Source organism: Oryza glaberrima, chromosome 9 (assembly GCF_000147395.1).
Source record: "Oryza glaberrima chromosome 9, OglaRS2, whole genome shotgun sequence".
NCBI lineage: Eukaryota > Viridiplantae > Streptophyta > Magnoliopsida > Poales > Poaceae > Oryza > Oryza glaberrima.
In genome coordinates this window covers 8,450,204-8,465,991 of record NC_068334.1, presented here as the reverse complement: position 1 = coordinate 8,465,991, position 15,788 = coordinate 8,450,204, and the positions used below count along the sequence as shown (strand labels likewise).

The 15,788-nt window shown below is 55.0% G+C and overlaps 1 pseudogene; it reads right to left on the bottom strand.

The window, feature by feature from the left end:
* Positions 1-105: 105 nt before the first annotated feature.
* Positions 106-14,091, bottom strand: LOC127783603 (uncharacterized; annotated as a pseudogene).
* Between the last annotated feature and the right edge of the window lie 1,697 nt (positions 14,092-15,788).

The window sequence follows — 15,788 nt, the reverse complement described above, 5'->3', positions numbered from 1 at the left end:
TAAATCAGCACAAATTTGAACATGAGGGTTGTTTAATCTGGCAAGATCTGCAGCACAAATTTGAACATCATTTTTCTTTTTTCTGTGAAAATCAAGCATTTTTCATTACCCCGGCTTACGAAGAAAGCACATAACAGAACATAGTCTTGTGCACAGAAAGAAAACAGAGCAGAGGTGCAAGCTCCGATCCCAACGACATTACATGGCTTAAACTCATCTGAACAACGACCACAACTCCATCAAATATCAACAGGCCCCAGCTAACAAAGAGCTAAACTTGACACAAAAGCAGCATCAGAGAGTGGCCGGTAGAGCATCAGTCAGCTTCAGTAATTTGAGTCTCCCCATCAAAGCTTCATACACTTCGCACAGTCTTCTTCCTTTTGCAGTACCCTCTAGAGCTGAATAAAACATAAAGCTTTGTAAACAATCTGTAATGGAAATTTTATAACATTTTCAAAAACTCAATCATTCCTAGTTAACCATAACGTTCGACATGTCTGTTGTCGAAATGACAACTGCATACGTCGGAAGACGTGGTTACTCAACAGTGGTTGGAAGGAAACGAAGTGTATTGAATTTTTAATATTTTTCTTCGGGGATCCCCCCATTACATGGCCCTAGAGGACTATTTATAGCCCCATTACAGGTTCTTACTACTAGGGTTTAGGTTATACAGGGGAATTTACATGATTACCCTTACGAAAGGGACATTTACAGGGGTACATAATGTTATAGGGGCTCATGGGCCCCTGATGGGCCGTTTGGCGATCGCCGGCCCTATAGCCCCTAGGCTTGATGGGCCGGAAAGGCTTCTTCGGCCCTCGCGGAGGCGAACTTGCCATGGCGAAGTCGTCTTCCTTCGGCAGATAGTCTTCGCCTTGCACCCTTCGCCTGAGACGCCTCTGGCCTGGCAAGGCACTCGTGCGACTCTTCGCCTCATGCCGTTCTTGCTCCATAGCCTTCGCCACGGGTTTCGGCAGATTTGGTCGAAGGGCCTCATGCCATCCGCCAACAAGCCCCTCACGGGCAAGGGTGAGATTGGAGCTTCGGCCGAGACCGTGCAAACCATGTGGTATGGTATGCGGCGCCCCCTTTCGACCGATGCTCCTGCCGAAACCTACATTATTCCTGCGAATGAAGTTTGTTATTTGTGCGGCTAGTATTATTTTGCCGCGCTTCGCCTCCTGCGATTGGTGGTTATATATTTTCTTTTCCCGGGCCGAACGGAACAGTATTGGGCTTTCCCTTCGTGGGCTTTTTACTGTGCCGCTCGGACGGTGGGACTTTACCGTTTCGCCTACCCTTGCGACACGTGGCGCTTTACTATTGGTGGGTAGGCGAACGGTCGCCTGGGTGAGCTATATATTCCCACCGCTCTTTCCTTTTCACCGCCACGCTTGCCATTTTACCGCATGCGCTCTCTTCCTCCGTTTCTTTCTTCCACAGCATCTCTTGACCCCTCAAGCGTTTTGCCCATTCTCTTTCTTCGCCATCTCAAACGCACCGTTCGCCATGGCCCCTCGCAAGCCAAACCCTACTTCGGCGAAAGGGCCGGATCCCAGCTGAGTCGATGACGACAGCACCGCCTTTTTGGGGGTTTCTCTTGTGGACGACGTCGAGTTGGCGAAGCTGGTCAGCTCTGGGGCGTTGGTTGAAGGGCAGGCTTTCGCCCCAGGGAAAGCCGTGGTGCCGGAGATCCTTCGCCTCTTCTAGGTGGAACTTCCACAGCTGAGCCCGTCGGCGCTTGTTCGGATCGCTATTTTCGACTGGGCGTGCCGGACTTCCGGGTTTGAGCCTAACGCCGAGCTTTTCGGCGCCATATTCTTCGCCACCGTGAACTCGAAGACGGTGATTACCCCAGCTGGGACGAAGAAGACCGTGTTCGGGAGCGTGAACTTTAACGTTCGTCCTGAACGGTCCGATCTCTGGCCGGTGAACGCTGCCATGTCAAAGTGGGACCGCCATTGGATGGCTAGGTGGTTCTACCACTCCATCCCCTTCGAGGCTGGTTCTGACTCGGCGAAAGTCCTCCGGTGCCGCCACAGGGCGACCGCGCCGAACCGGAAACCCAAGATCGCCGTGGACGGCGCTATGGAGGCGCAGTTCGTTCTGCTGCGCAAGGTTTGCTCCCATCTTTGCTGCCGTGACTTGGTAGAGGAATTCTGTCTACTTCGCATCTTTCCCCTCTCTCAGGCATGGCAAGTCACGGTTGACCAAGGCGAAGAGGTTGACGGTTTGCCGAACCTGATTCTTCCTGAGGGGACGAACAGTAAGACTGTTCTTTTGCTATATACTGCTGTGCTTTGTTATTTTGCCTTGTCTGACTTTTAACATAGCTACACACTTTTACTTTTGCAGTGTTGACCCTCGACCAGGCTGAAACCGAAGCCTGCAGGATGATCGACGACGTATCGGTCGTCGAGTATAGCCAGCTGCTAACACGACAAGCGGCTGGGCGGGCGAACCGGGTTTATAACGGCGAGTTGCCTCCTCGGGCAAACCCCCACAAAGCTGACGACGATGCAGGGCCTTCGCGAAAGCGAATGCGTGGACAAGTGAAGCTTGCCCCTAGGAAGCGAAAGGTCCCTGCTTCGTCGGACTCCGACGCCGACGACGAGGACGATGCCGAAGAACGCGACGGCGAGGAGGAAGGGGAGGAGGAGACCGTGGCCGATAAGGCCGCGAAAGAGGCGATCGAAGACCGCGTCGATACCCCCCGGCTACACTCCTACCCCAAGTCCAGGTCACAACGAGACCGGGGTGGAGTCGAACAGCTCCCCCCTTCGACGGAAAGATTTGGAAGGGGCGAAGGCTCTAGTTGTGTTCTCCTCGGGCAAGGCGGCGAAGGGAGGTATGGTGAAGAAGATCTCCAAAAAGAAAGGACTCGTCGACATCGCCCGCGTTTTCAGCGACGACGAGTCTTCTGACGAGACTCCGACTTCGCCCGCTGGCTGCAGTTTTGACCTTTCGACTGCTCCCCTTGCTCTGCTCGGCGTCGTTGGGGCAGGCGGTAGCGCTGCCGCCGGGGCTTCAGCCTCCGCCGAACGGATTGTGTCGGCTACGGCGTGGGTTTTCGGGAGCCCTCTGCGTGAGCCAGCTATTTCGCCGCTGGTCAAGGTGAAGCGGAAGTGTGCAGCCGCCGAAGCATCTGCCTCGGAGTATTCCCTTGCGGCGCCCCACTTTGCCCCTGGTGATTTCGAGACTCGGGCGGACCTTATTCGCTTTGTGGAGGGGGTGAGCAACCTTGTCTTGCCCGCCGGCACCCTGAGCCTGTTCACCGAACTTAACGAGTTCGACAAGGGGTGTTCCACCATTAAAAGTTTGGCGGTTCGGGTATGCCTTTTCTTCCTTCTTCGTTTTCCTCTTTGTCCCTCTTTTTTTTACGTCTCACAATTAACCTTTTGTTCTTTTCGCCCGCTCCTATCTTTCATCTAGATTCTTGCGGCTCACTGTTCGACGGAGCGAACCGTGCGGGCCCGTTTTGACGGTTTTAAGAGCCGTCTTTGGGCCAAGGACGATAAAATAAGCCGCAAGAACTTGGAGGTGGAGGCCCTGGCCAACATCCTCAAGGAGGCGAAAACTGAAGTCAAACGTCTTCAGTCCGAATTGGATAAGGGGAAAGAGGCCAGGGCCGAGGTTGATCGCCTCAAGGCCGAACTGGAGAAGCAGAAGGCCTATTCGGCGGTGCTCATCGATTACTACAACCTTACTGAGCCGAAGATGGAGGCTCTTCGCCTGAAGGCTAGCAGGGCCGAAGCGAGCGCCGCGGAGGAGTCGCAGCGATTTTCGCGGGACATGGCGAAGACCACCGAATCCGCGAGAACGGCTTGCCAAACACTCCGCCTCGCCCTTACCGACATGGGCGCGAAGGTGCGGGGGGTCCCTGCCGAGGATGCCTCAGCCTTCGACTTCTCCGAGTGGACACAGCAGGCTGGCAGATCGGTTTCGGACTGCGCCACCGCGTACGGCGATTGTTGTGCGCGTGTATCGGCGGCCTTCACCTTAGGCCTTTTGCAGCAGTTCGGCTGCGAGCACGTCGCCGAGTTCCCTACCTATGCGAAGGGGGACTGGGAGATTAGTGCGCAGAACATTTCGCCCGCTCTTCGCACTTGGCGAAAACAGTTCTGACAGAAAGACGGCCGGTCCGCTGCCAAGGCGCGCCTTTTGGAGCAACTGGCGAAGGCGGAGGCCGCAGATCGGGGCGAAGAAGAGGGCGCGGCGGGCAAGAGGTTGGAGGCGATGCCCAGGATCACCCAGAGGTGTGAGGCCCTCCGCCCTTTCTTTAGAGTTTTGTAGTTTTCCTCCCTCTTTTACGTTTGCCTAGAGAGGCAAATGATGTATATTCGGCAAGTTGCCACCAAACCTTAAAAAAGGCTTTTTTGTATATTTGGAATGTACGACACAATGTTAAATACTTTTTTGATGATCGAAGTCTTTGGCATATTATTATTTCGCTCATTTCGCATTATGCCATACCTCCCCCTTCTTTCGCCTATTCTTACTATATAAGCTGTGTTTTGCTTTTTCTGCGCTGTCTATCAGGGGGTTCACCGAAAGTTGTGTATTCGGCCCCCTTCCGGGAGCTGGTGAAGTCAAAACAAGAAATTTGTGGCATTGAAGGACCTGCTGAAGGTGCGATGTCCATTTCGCCCTATTTATCGCGAAATGGAGATAAACGGTCGGAGCTATAAGGTTATCAAGGTTGCCGACTGGCTACAGGCGCACCCCGGGCGAACCTTAGAAGATTACGATCTTGTTCATTCAAGACGTTTGGAGGATATGGCTCGCTTTTGGCGAAACCATCAGAAGACTAAACGTCAGGAAACGATCTTTCAGCGTCGTTACAGTTTAGTCTGTGTTTCGCCCCCCACTCCTCTTAAGGTTGTGTATGATATTAGTAGTGATGACGAACCTAGTTCGTCTGACCATTCCTTAGGGAGGGATAGTGATTATGGGGGCGAAGATGTAATTTACTTGTAAAGTGAATTGTATCGTGTTGTGAACCTTCTATTCTTCGATTATTTTTTCGAAGTTAATAAAAAACGTTCTTTATTTCCTTTTCGCTATTTTTCGCATCGTCACATTTTGTGCTTTTGTTAGGTCGGAACATGCCGGCCCCTTTGCGTATATCAGCGAAATGGGTGTACTGACTTTTCAGCCTTTTGTCGTTCGTTTTCGATCATTCTGTGTCGAAAGAGACGCTTTTGCTTTTATGTTGATCGAATCGTAACGTCGTTCGGCTAGTTATTTTCTGAGACAAGCTGTTGCGGTTTCAACGTTCGGCAAGCGATGCTTCGGCCGATTCGTTTCTCCCCCTTGGCCTTTTTCGCTGATCAGGCGTTTGCCTTGGGGTTTTTCCACAAATTATCAATCACACGAAAAATAAAAAGAAGGCGGAAGACACAGAGATTTTATAATGGTTCGGGCCTCCAGGGTGGATAATAGCCCTACATCCAGTTTTTTTTCTCTTTTTTCTCTCTCTTTTTTTTTCTTTTTTCTTTTCCGAAAGGCTTACATAGTGCCGAAGGGCTTATATAGTGCCGAAGGGCTTACATGACTGTATGTACATTTTTACAAGTTGGCGATTTGGGTGCCACCCATTTTAGACATAGAAGCGCTTAAGAGAGGCGGCGTTCCAGGAATGGTCGAACTCCTCGCCTTCGAGTGTCGCTAGGCGAAAAGATCCCGTCCTGGACTTGTGTTTGATGAGGTACGGTCCTTTCCACTTTGATTCAAGCTTGCCAACCGCTACTGGGTTCATCTTCTTCCTTAGGACGAGATGACTAGACATCAGCTCCGTGGGTCGAACTTTTTTTTGTTGTAAGTTGCCGAAGTGCTTGTGGTGTATTTGTGCATGTGCTCGAGCGCTTCGACCCTTACCCCTTCCAAGAGTTCGAGCGATACTTCGCGCCCCTCTTCGCCCCCGGAGAACATCACCCTTGGTGAGTTAGCCCCTAGCTCTGCTGGGGTCATTGCCTCATCGCCATAAAGAAGCATAAACGGGCTAAACTTGGTTGGTCTTGTAGGGGTCGTCCGAAGGGCCCAGATAACCGAGTCTTTTCTTTAGTGCTTCTAGGATCTTGCCATTTGTACGTTCGGCCGCCCCATTTGACTACGGGTGCGCGACCGACGCGAACCTGATTTCCAGGTTAAGCCCTTCGCACATTTCTCTGAATTTATCAGAGTCAAACTGCTTGCCGTTGTCAGTAATGAACTCTTTTGGCACTCCGAAACGGCAAACAATGTTTTTCCATACAAACTTCTGTACTGCTGCCAAAGTGATTGCCCCAAGGGGTTCGGCTTCAATCCATCGAGAGAAATATTCCACAGCTACAATTGCGAATTTATACCCGTTTCGCGCCACCGGGAACGGCCCGATGATGTCCAGTCCCCACCTGGCGAAGGGCCATATTGGCGCAATGGGCTGCAGATCATACTGGGGTGCGGTTTGGGTTCGGCCATGACGCTGGCAACTTTCGCACTTCTTAATTTGCTCAACACAGACTTTCAACACAGTGGACTAATAAACTCCTTGTCTAAATACTTTGGAGGCCACTGTTCTTGCAGCCTGGTGCGCGCCACATATCCCCTAGTGTATTTCCTTTGCCATTTCTTCGCCTTCGGCAAAAGAGATGCAACGAAGTAAGGGTTGAAGTACCCCAGAGCGGTAAAGCTGACCCGAGACCATCTTATACTTCGTGGCTCTGAGTTGCAAACGCTTTGCTTCTGCTTCGTCTACCGGAAGCCAGCCAGTTTCAAGGTGTTTCACAAATGGGGTTTGCCAGTCATATGGGTCTTCGCCCAGTTTGTCCTGGTCGATTGCCATGACTTCTGAGCTGCCCATGGGCACACTTGGAGCATGTAGGACTTCGAAAAAGATGCCAGGCGAATGTGGGCCACCACAAGCAGCGGATTTTGCCAGGGCGTCTGCTTCCTCGTTCTGGCCTCTAGGTAAGTGTTCGACCGTTATGCCAGTGAAGCATTTTTCCATGGACCGAACAGCCTCCAGATACCTTCGTTCCTTCTTCTTTTGCTTCGAAGGAGTTGTCAACATGGCCTGCTACCAACTTGCAGTCGGTTTGAATTAGCAAGCACCAGACTCCCAGTGCTTTCGCCTTTCTTAGGCCCAGGAGAACGGCTTCGTATTCTGCTGCGTTGTTGGTTGTGTTGAACTGCAGTCTTGCTGCATACCGAATCGGCACACCATTCGGCGAAAAGAGGACTGCCGCAACACCTGCCCCCCCCTGTGCGACCACGAGCCGTCAGAGCACATCACCCAGAATTGTTCGGCGGGCTCGGGGTCGGGGGCAAGTACCGGTGTCCATTCAGCTACGAAGTCAGCTAGCACTTGAGACTTGATAGCAGAGCGTGCAACAAAATGCAAGTCGAACGGGGATAGCTCTGCCGCCCACTTGCTGAGCCGGCCAGTGACTTCCTTGCCTCGGAGTATTTCGTGGGCCTGGAAATAGTGCTTAAGCTTGCGCGAAGCCATCACTAGGGCGTAAGCGAGCTTTTCCATTTTGATTTATCTTGACTTCGCTCCTTGCAGTGCTTCGGAGACAAAGTAGACCGGTTTCTGTCCGAACTCTGTTTCTTGGACGAGGGCAGCACAGACTGCCACCGGCGAAGCTGCTAAGTATAATAGCAGTTCGCTTCCTGGGGGTGGGCTTATCAGAGCTGGCGGGCTTTGCAAGTATTGCTTTAGCTCGTCGAATGCTGCCTGGCACTCTGGTGTCCAATCAAACTTTCCCGCGCTCCGGAGGGTCTTGAAGAAGGGCAAACCTCTTTCGGCTGCCTTTGAGAGGAATCGACTGAGTGCCGCAATTCGGCCTGCAAGCTTTTGTACTTCATGTACGCTTGACAGAGGCTTCATTTGCTGGATGGCATCGATTTTCTCGGGATTCGCCTCGATGCCTATTTCGGAAACAAGGAAACCCAACAACTTGCCTGCGCGGACGCCGAAAACGCACTTCTCCGGATTCAGCTTTATGCCTGCTGCGCGCAAGCTATCGAATGTCTCCTGCAGATCAATCGCATGGTCGAAAGCCTTGCGGCTTTTTACGACGATGTTGTCGACGTAAGCCTCCACATTCCGCCCCAACTGCTTGCCAAGAACCTTGTACACCAGCCTGGCGAAGGTTGCTCCTGCGTTCCTTAAGCCGAAAGGCATCCTAAGGTGACAAAATGTACCGAATGGAGTGATGAAGGATGTTTTGGGGATGTCGAGCGGGTTCATGCGGATCTGGTGGTAGCTGGAATAAGCGTCCAGGAAACTCATGAGCTCGCATCCAGCTGTTGAATCCACGAGCTGGTCGATCCGCGGCAAGGGGAAGTCGTCTTTCGGACACGCTTTGTTCAGGTCTGTGAAATCGACACACATGCGCCATTTGCCGTTTGACTTCCGCACCAGCACTGGATTCACCAACCACTCCGGATGGTCAATCTCTTGGATTACCCTGAGCAATTTTTGTACTTCGGCTTTCGCCGCTTCTTGGCGGTCGGCAGACATCTTGCGCAACTTCTGTTTTCTTGGCTTAATGTCCGGCTTGACCGCCAGGTGATGCATTATGAGATCTGCCGGAACACCCCCCACCTCGTCAGGGCTCCAGGCGAAGATGTCGATGTTCTTCTTGAGCACCTCTAGGATACTCTCAACTTCTTCTTCGCCCATGTCGCCCCCCAGTGATACGAGCTTTGTGGGGTCGGCATCATCAATCTGCACTTTTGTTATCTTGCTGTAAGGGGTGGGCTTTGGCGTGTGCTTTGGCCGTTCATGCGGTTTGGTCTCAACGCTGTGCACTGCTCTGTCGATTATGGCTAGATCGCCTTTTGAAACGGCCGAAGACTGAAGCCCCTTGACTACTATCACCCATGCCGGGCCGGGCATCTTGAGCTTGAGGTAATTGTGGTGGGAAATGGCTTCGAACTTGTTCAGGGTTGCACGGCCGAAGATGGCGTTGTAGTTGTATGGGATGTCGACGACGTCGAACAGTATTTGCTCTTTGCGTCTGTTCTCCCCCGAGCCAAAGGCTATCAGCAAGAGTGCTTGGCCAAGAACTTGAACTGCTTCTCCGCCGAAACCGCGGAGTGATGCTGGTGCTGGGGTAAGTGCTTGGGTAGGCAACCCCATCTTGGCATATGCTTCGGCGAAGATAACATCGGCCGAACTCCCTCCGTCGACCATGATTCATCGGACTTCGAAGCTAGCTATCTCAGCTGAGATTACCACAAGATCTTGATGCGGGAACATAACTCCTGCGTCTTCCGGCCCAAAAGAAATTAGCTGGTTCAGATATTGCAGCGCCCCTTCGCCCGCCGAAGTGATGCTGTGGACCATACGGATCTGCATCTTCTTCTGCCGTTTGGATAACTGGCTTGGCGGGTCGGCCCTTGTAATCACTTGGATTATCCTTCGCTGTGCATCTTGGCGTTGTTCGGCTGGGGGTGTTTGCTTCTGAACTGCTTCGCGGGGTGCTTCGACAGTTGTTCCCTGCTGCGGTCTTGGGTCTTGCGTGTTGCCACGTTGCCTAATGTTTCGGCATTGCTCCGTGGTGTGCGAAGAGCGTCCGTGAAAGACGCAGTAGAGATCTTTTCGGACCTTCTTGCGGGCTGGTTGCTGATGGTTGCTTGCTTGCTGGGCGTCGAACTCCTTGCGGAGGGCTTGCACTTCTTCGACAGCCATCACTGCCTTGCCCGCACGGTCTGTTCTGAACTTTCTCTAAGTCATGGGGGCTTGGCCTTGCCTTGGCGGCTGTCCTTGGATCGCCGGTTGAGACTGTCGAACAGAGAGGGGAGGTGGTTCGGCAACTTGAATTTGTGCTTGAGCTTGAGCAGCGGCGACAGAGGCTTTGTCGTACTCAGCTTGTATAGCTTGCCGTCGCTTGGAATCCTCCTCGCCCCTTGTGAACCCGTCAATGATGCGAAGTAGGTGTTCGAGCGTCTGTGGCTCTTTGTTGGCGATCTTTCTTGTGAGTTCGCCCTCGAACAGGCCGGCCGAAGCGGCGTTTATAACCGACGCCTCGGTTATGTCTTGAACTTGGCACCGGGCTTGCGAGAAACGACGCATGTACTCCCTTATCGACTCCCCCGGCCTTTGGCGAATGCCGAGAAGGTGTTGTTGCGTCTTCGGCTCCTCATAGGTGCCTCGAAAGTTAAGGACAAAAACATCGCGCAATTGCTCCCATGAGTAAATGCTATTGGCTGGTAAATTGAAATACCAAGAACGGGCGATGCCGTCTAGAGCGAGATGTATTACCTTTGCCTTGGTATTTTCGTCACCGTGAGCCGCTTCGATCGCTGAATCGTAGATGAAGAGAAACTCCTTCGGGTCAGTTTCGCCTGAATAGCGGGGGACGGGCGGGAACTTGAACTGGGGTGGGATTGGACGAGTCTTGATTCCCCCACTCAGCGGTAGCCCCTTTTCGCCTCCCGCCCTGTTTACCGCACCTTGCTGCGGGTACGGTGTGGCGAAGGGAGAAATCGCAGCTTGTGCGTGAGGTTGGGCCATGGCATTCGACTGCCCGGCTCCAACTGGAGGTACTTGCTGAGCCGCCATGGATGGGTCAAAAATTGGCTGCGACCACGTCGTCGTAGCTTGGATTGGTGTTTGGTTTGTTCCGAAGCCTGGAGTTGGAGCTTGCTGCCGAACGGTTGGCGCCTGAGCAGCGTTGACGAAGTCGAACTGCGGTCCTTGATTCCACGGCGAAACTCCCAGGCCCGGCTGAATCGGTGGCAACCAAATAGGCGCACCTTGACTTGTATTCCCCTCTGGGTGGGCCGATGGGGTTGTACTTGAAATGCAGTGGGGTTGGTTGAGTTGCTGAAGGAAAGCTTGGAGTTGCGCCTGCAGAGCCGAAGCCCCTTCCGCCACTGTTTGTGGCGCTTGGCCAGGTGGTTGATGGTGTACTTGGGCAGCGACTGGTTGAGCTTGCAATTGCACGCGAGGGGCCGGATGCACTACTGCGGCCGATTGCTGCCCGACGAAGTACACTGGCGCTTGTGCGGCTTGTGGCGGAAAGGGCTGGGTCGTCACTTGCGGATGGACTTGAGGTGGGACATAACCTGTCGAATACTGAAGTTGGAGCCGACGTGGCCTTGGTCCGCCTCGCCGTCTCGTATACTTGTTGTTGTTCTTGCATTTGGCGAAGCATGTCTTGGAGCCGTGTCATGTTCTGTCGCATGGCTTCCATGTTGGCTTCGGCTTGTGTTTCGGGGTCAGGGCTGACTTGGGCCTGCACAACGGCGAGCGTAGTTGGAGCCGCTGCCGGCTGCGATGGAGCGGCTTGGGGCACCACCAGTTGGCTTGTCGAAAGGATCTCCGCCCTGGTCTGGAGTGCCCTTGCCGCCGCAGCCGCCTTCGCCACGTCGGCCGCGTTCGGCACTTGCACAGAGGTGGCAGGGGCCGAAGGCGGTTGTGATGGCGCTGGTCCTCCTCCATCTTTGGCCACGGGCGCCGAAGGCTCTGCTCCCTCCTCGGCGGCCATGTCCGGTCCGGCGTCGCTTTCCTTCCGTCTGGCAACCTTCTCCTTCACGACCCTCTTCGGTGGCATTCGCTCTCAGTGGTTTCGCTCAGAGATCCCCACGGTCGGCGCCAGCTGTTGTCGAAATGACAACTGCATACGTCGGAAGACGTGGTTACTCAACAGTGGTTGGAAGGAAACGAAGTGTATTGAATTTTTAATCTTTTCCTTCGGGGATCCCCCATTACATGGCCTTAGGGGACTATTTATAGCCCCATTACAGGTTCTTACTGCTAGGGTTTAGGTTATACAGGGGAATTTACATGATTACCCTTACGAAAGGGACATTTACAGGGGTACATAATGTTATAGGGGCTCATGGGCCCCTGATGGGCCGTCTGGCGATCGCCGGCCCTATAGCCCCTAGGCTTGATGGGCCGGAAAGGCTTCTTCGGCCCTCGCGGGGGCGAACTTGCCATGGCGAAGTCGTCTTCCTTCGGCAGATAGTCTTCGCCTTGCACCCTTCGCCTGAGACGCCTCTGGCCTGGCAAGGCACTCGTGCGACTCTTCGCCTCACGCCGTTCTTACTCCATAGCCTTCGCCATGGGTTTTGGCAGATTTGGTCGAAGGGCCTCGTACCATCCGCCAACAATGTCCTATAAAACAAGACCAACAGGACCAACAGGATGGCTGGTCGTTTCCTGCTTGAAACAGGATATGGATAGTTCTGTTTCCCCCCTTCCAGTTTCTTTTCCTAAGCTGAACAGCACATGGTATTCTATCTCTTCCCACTACATACAGAAAATATTTTAACTTCAATGGGATTTTACATTTCCATGCCTCTTGCATATTTCTGCCAATGACACCTCCAAAAGTTATCAAACCGTACATAGATCTAGTAGTGAATGTCTTTGCTTTCTCATGCGGCCAAATGATTTTATCAGATTCTGCATCAAGACATCTAGATCTTGCCTATCAGCTACATTCAGATTTCTTCTAAAGTCTAAAAACCAATCACCCGTGTTATACAAATCTGACACTAAGCTATCCTGATTTCTACTGATGTAGTAAAGCTGTGAGACTCTTTAATAAATTGGTCGCGAATGTAAGATATTACCGTTGCCGAAGAAGAAGAAAAACTATGATCCGCGTGTTCTGTGTGCATAGATGTAGATATCAGCATCATCTCCTGCTGCGGCGTCTCCCAGCAATGCAAGCTTGCAAGACCGGTGGCCATGGTAGCTCGTACGTGTAGGCCGCGCCGGCGTACTTGTTCCTCACATGCTCGCGCTCAACCACCGGCGTCTCGACCTCAACGGAGAACAGCCACGTCGCCACCCGTGGCGTCACGAGGATGTACCTCTCGTTCTCCGTGACGATCCTCGCGTAGTGGTGAAACAACCCGACGTCGTGCCCTGGCAACCCACGGGTCGCCACCGGCAGCCTCACAAGCTTCTCCACCACCCACTCGCCGCCGCTCCCCTTGAGCTGCGTGAAGATTTTCAGGTCGTCACCGATCAAGCGGACCACGCGCATCGTGCCGTCGTTGCCGCCACCGATGACACGGAAGGTTGACGGGTGGTATGACTCTCCGACGATCGCCGGGATCGTGACCAGCGAAAACTCTGCCGTGGTCTTGTGCAGAGCGAGCATGGCGTCCTTGCCATCCAATCCCCAATACAGAGAGCAGCCCGCCCGCCCCACGAAGTATATCAATTGGAGGCTTGGAAGTTTGATGTCGCTACCGGAGTCGCTCTCCGTCGCGCGCTAGCCACCGTCGACGCCCGAGGAGAAGACGTAGGCGCGCGGGCGGGGCGTGCCATGATAGTACCAGTATGACGTTTCGGATTCGCAAACAGCGGAGAGAACCCGGAAGTTCGACATGCTGATGCAGCCGCCTGTCTCATCGGCGGCGGCGCCGTCGATCAAGAAGACACCGAAGCATATCCTGTACTTCGTCTCTTGTGGGCGGAGGATACCCTGGTGCCGCCGCGTGAGCGGCTCGCAGACGACCATGTCGGGGAAGGAGACATTCCACTTATTCTGGTAGAGGAGCACGAGGCCGCCGCGGGTGTCGGCGAGCTCCCACCATGCGCGGTCGCTATCCGGCTCCGGCAGGAAGTCGAGGGAGAGGCGGCGGCGGTCGAGAGGTGATGGTGAGCGCTCCGGCACGAAGACGTGGTTGCCGCCGCGCAGCGCCCCCGCGAAGGTAGGGTCGACGACGTGGTAGTGACCAACGACGTGGGGCGCGTGGAGGGAGCGGAACCGGGCGAGGAAACCGGCGTCCGCGACGAGGCGGCGCCACCGCTTGCACGCGGCCGCGGCGCGGAGGAGGGCGAGGGAATCGCCGAGGCGGAGGAGGACGAGCTCGAGTACTTCGTCGGGGACGTCGTTCACGCTGGTCGGCCCCGCCGTGGCGGCCTCCTTCCTCCACGCCTTCCTCAGCTTGCCCTCTCGCCGGCGACGACTTCTCTCCGTCCCCGCCATGCACAGGCGATCGGAGGAGGCCGAGCGCGCGCGGATCGACGCCGGCCGAACAGATCGACGTCGGGTAGGGGAGGCGGCGGCGGAATTGGGAGCGAGAAAATCTCTCGAACCCTCGGAGGCGTCGTTTTTTCTTTCTTTTTATTTTTTTCCAATTGTATTGGGCCAAACCACGGGAATAAAAGGGAAGGAAATTTTACGCGAAAATCGGCCAGCCGAAGCGGGCCATCCTCGTCCAGCCCAAAAGGCCGAAACTGCCATTCCAAGCGGGCCTCTGTTCCATGGCCACGGCACGCGAGGGTTAGGGCCTGTTCACTTTGATGTCATTTTTAACCTTACCAAATTTTGATAAATTTGCTAAAAAATAGTTATATTTAGTTTACTGCTAAATTTTAGTAATTATAAGAAATCCTGCTAAAATTTTGACAAGTTACCAAAATTGTCAAAGTGAACAGGCGTCGTTTCTATGAAGGCGAAGCATCGGAGGGAGCGCCGCGTCACGGCGGTGGCGTCGGGTTCGACGACCGCGCGCGACGGCGGCGCCGGCGCCGGCATCCCCGACGCGCTCCTCGAACGGATCTTCCTCCGGCTGGACTCGGCCCTAGGCCTCATCCGCGCGACGGCCGCGTGCAAGCCGTGGCGCTGGCGCCGCGTCATCGGCGGCAGAATCTTCCTCCTCCGGTTCCGGGGACAACATAGTTGGACCAGGACGGATCGGAGGCCTACACCGTCGGCACCTACCACGTCGCCGACAACCCCTACTACCAGTGGCCGCGGCGGCGCCACGGCGACGACGACGGCGCCGCCTTCTTCGTCCCGTCCACCGACGTCGACAGGCGGCACTTCTCCTCCCTCGACTTCATCCCCGACGCCAAGTCGTGGCATGTCGTCGACGGCGTCTCCAGCGTCGTCCTCCTCGCCAAGAAGAGGATCGGGTGGAAGCGCCGCTGCTTCCCCGACCTCATGGTGTGCGAGCCCCTCACGCGGCGGCGCCGGGCGATCACGCCGTTGCCGGAGATGAGGTCCCACCGCTGCCTCCGCGCGTTCCTGAAGCACGAGCGCGACGTCCGCGTCAACATGTCGAGGTTCACCGTGATCTGCGCGCTCTACGAGCGGTACGACGGCGGCGTGCCCGACGACGTGGGCACCGCCATGGGCTACTCGTTCTGCCGGTGCGAGTGGAGGCCGCGCTGGCAGAGGCGCGTCAGCAAGATCACCGCCAAGAGCGACGTCCATCTCCACGGCGGCGCCGAGTCCGTGAGCTTCGTCGGGCGCGGGAGGCGGGCGGCGTACTGGGCGATCAAGAACAGCGCCTCCATGCTCGTCCTCGTCGACGATTCCAGGTTCTCGCTCGACGCCCTCCCGGCCGGCCTCCGGTGGTCGTCCTCGCCGCAGCACGACGACGACGAGCCGCCGTTCCATGTCGTCGATCACGGAGGCGAACCTTACCCGCCCTTCATTGACAGCCTCGCCGTGCGCATCGTCGGCTTGTCCGGCGGCGAGCTCAGGGTGTTCTCGCGCTGGCGAGACGAGGACGGGTGGGAGCTCCTGAATCGCGTCAGCTTGCCGGAGATCACCCGCGCGCCGCCGCCACATGCCGACCGGAACGACGACGATAGGTTCTCCTCCCTCTCCGGCAACGGCGCCACCGCCATTCTTGCCGGCGGCCGTGTTGGGCAAGTGGTCCTGTGGCCGGCGCAGGGGAGGTGGGTGTTCACCGTCGAGCTCGACACCATGACGATAGAACGCAAGCACGCCATGGATGAACACGTAGGTGGTTTGGTATACAAGCACGAGATGCCATGGCCAACTCACCTTCAAAGCTTGCGTAGTTCGTTGTAG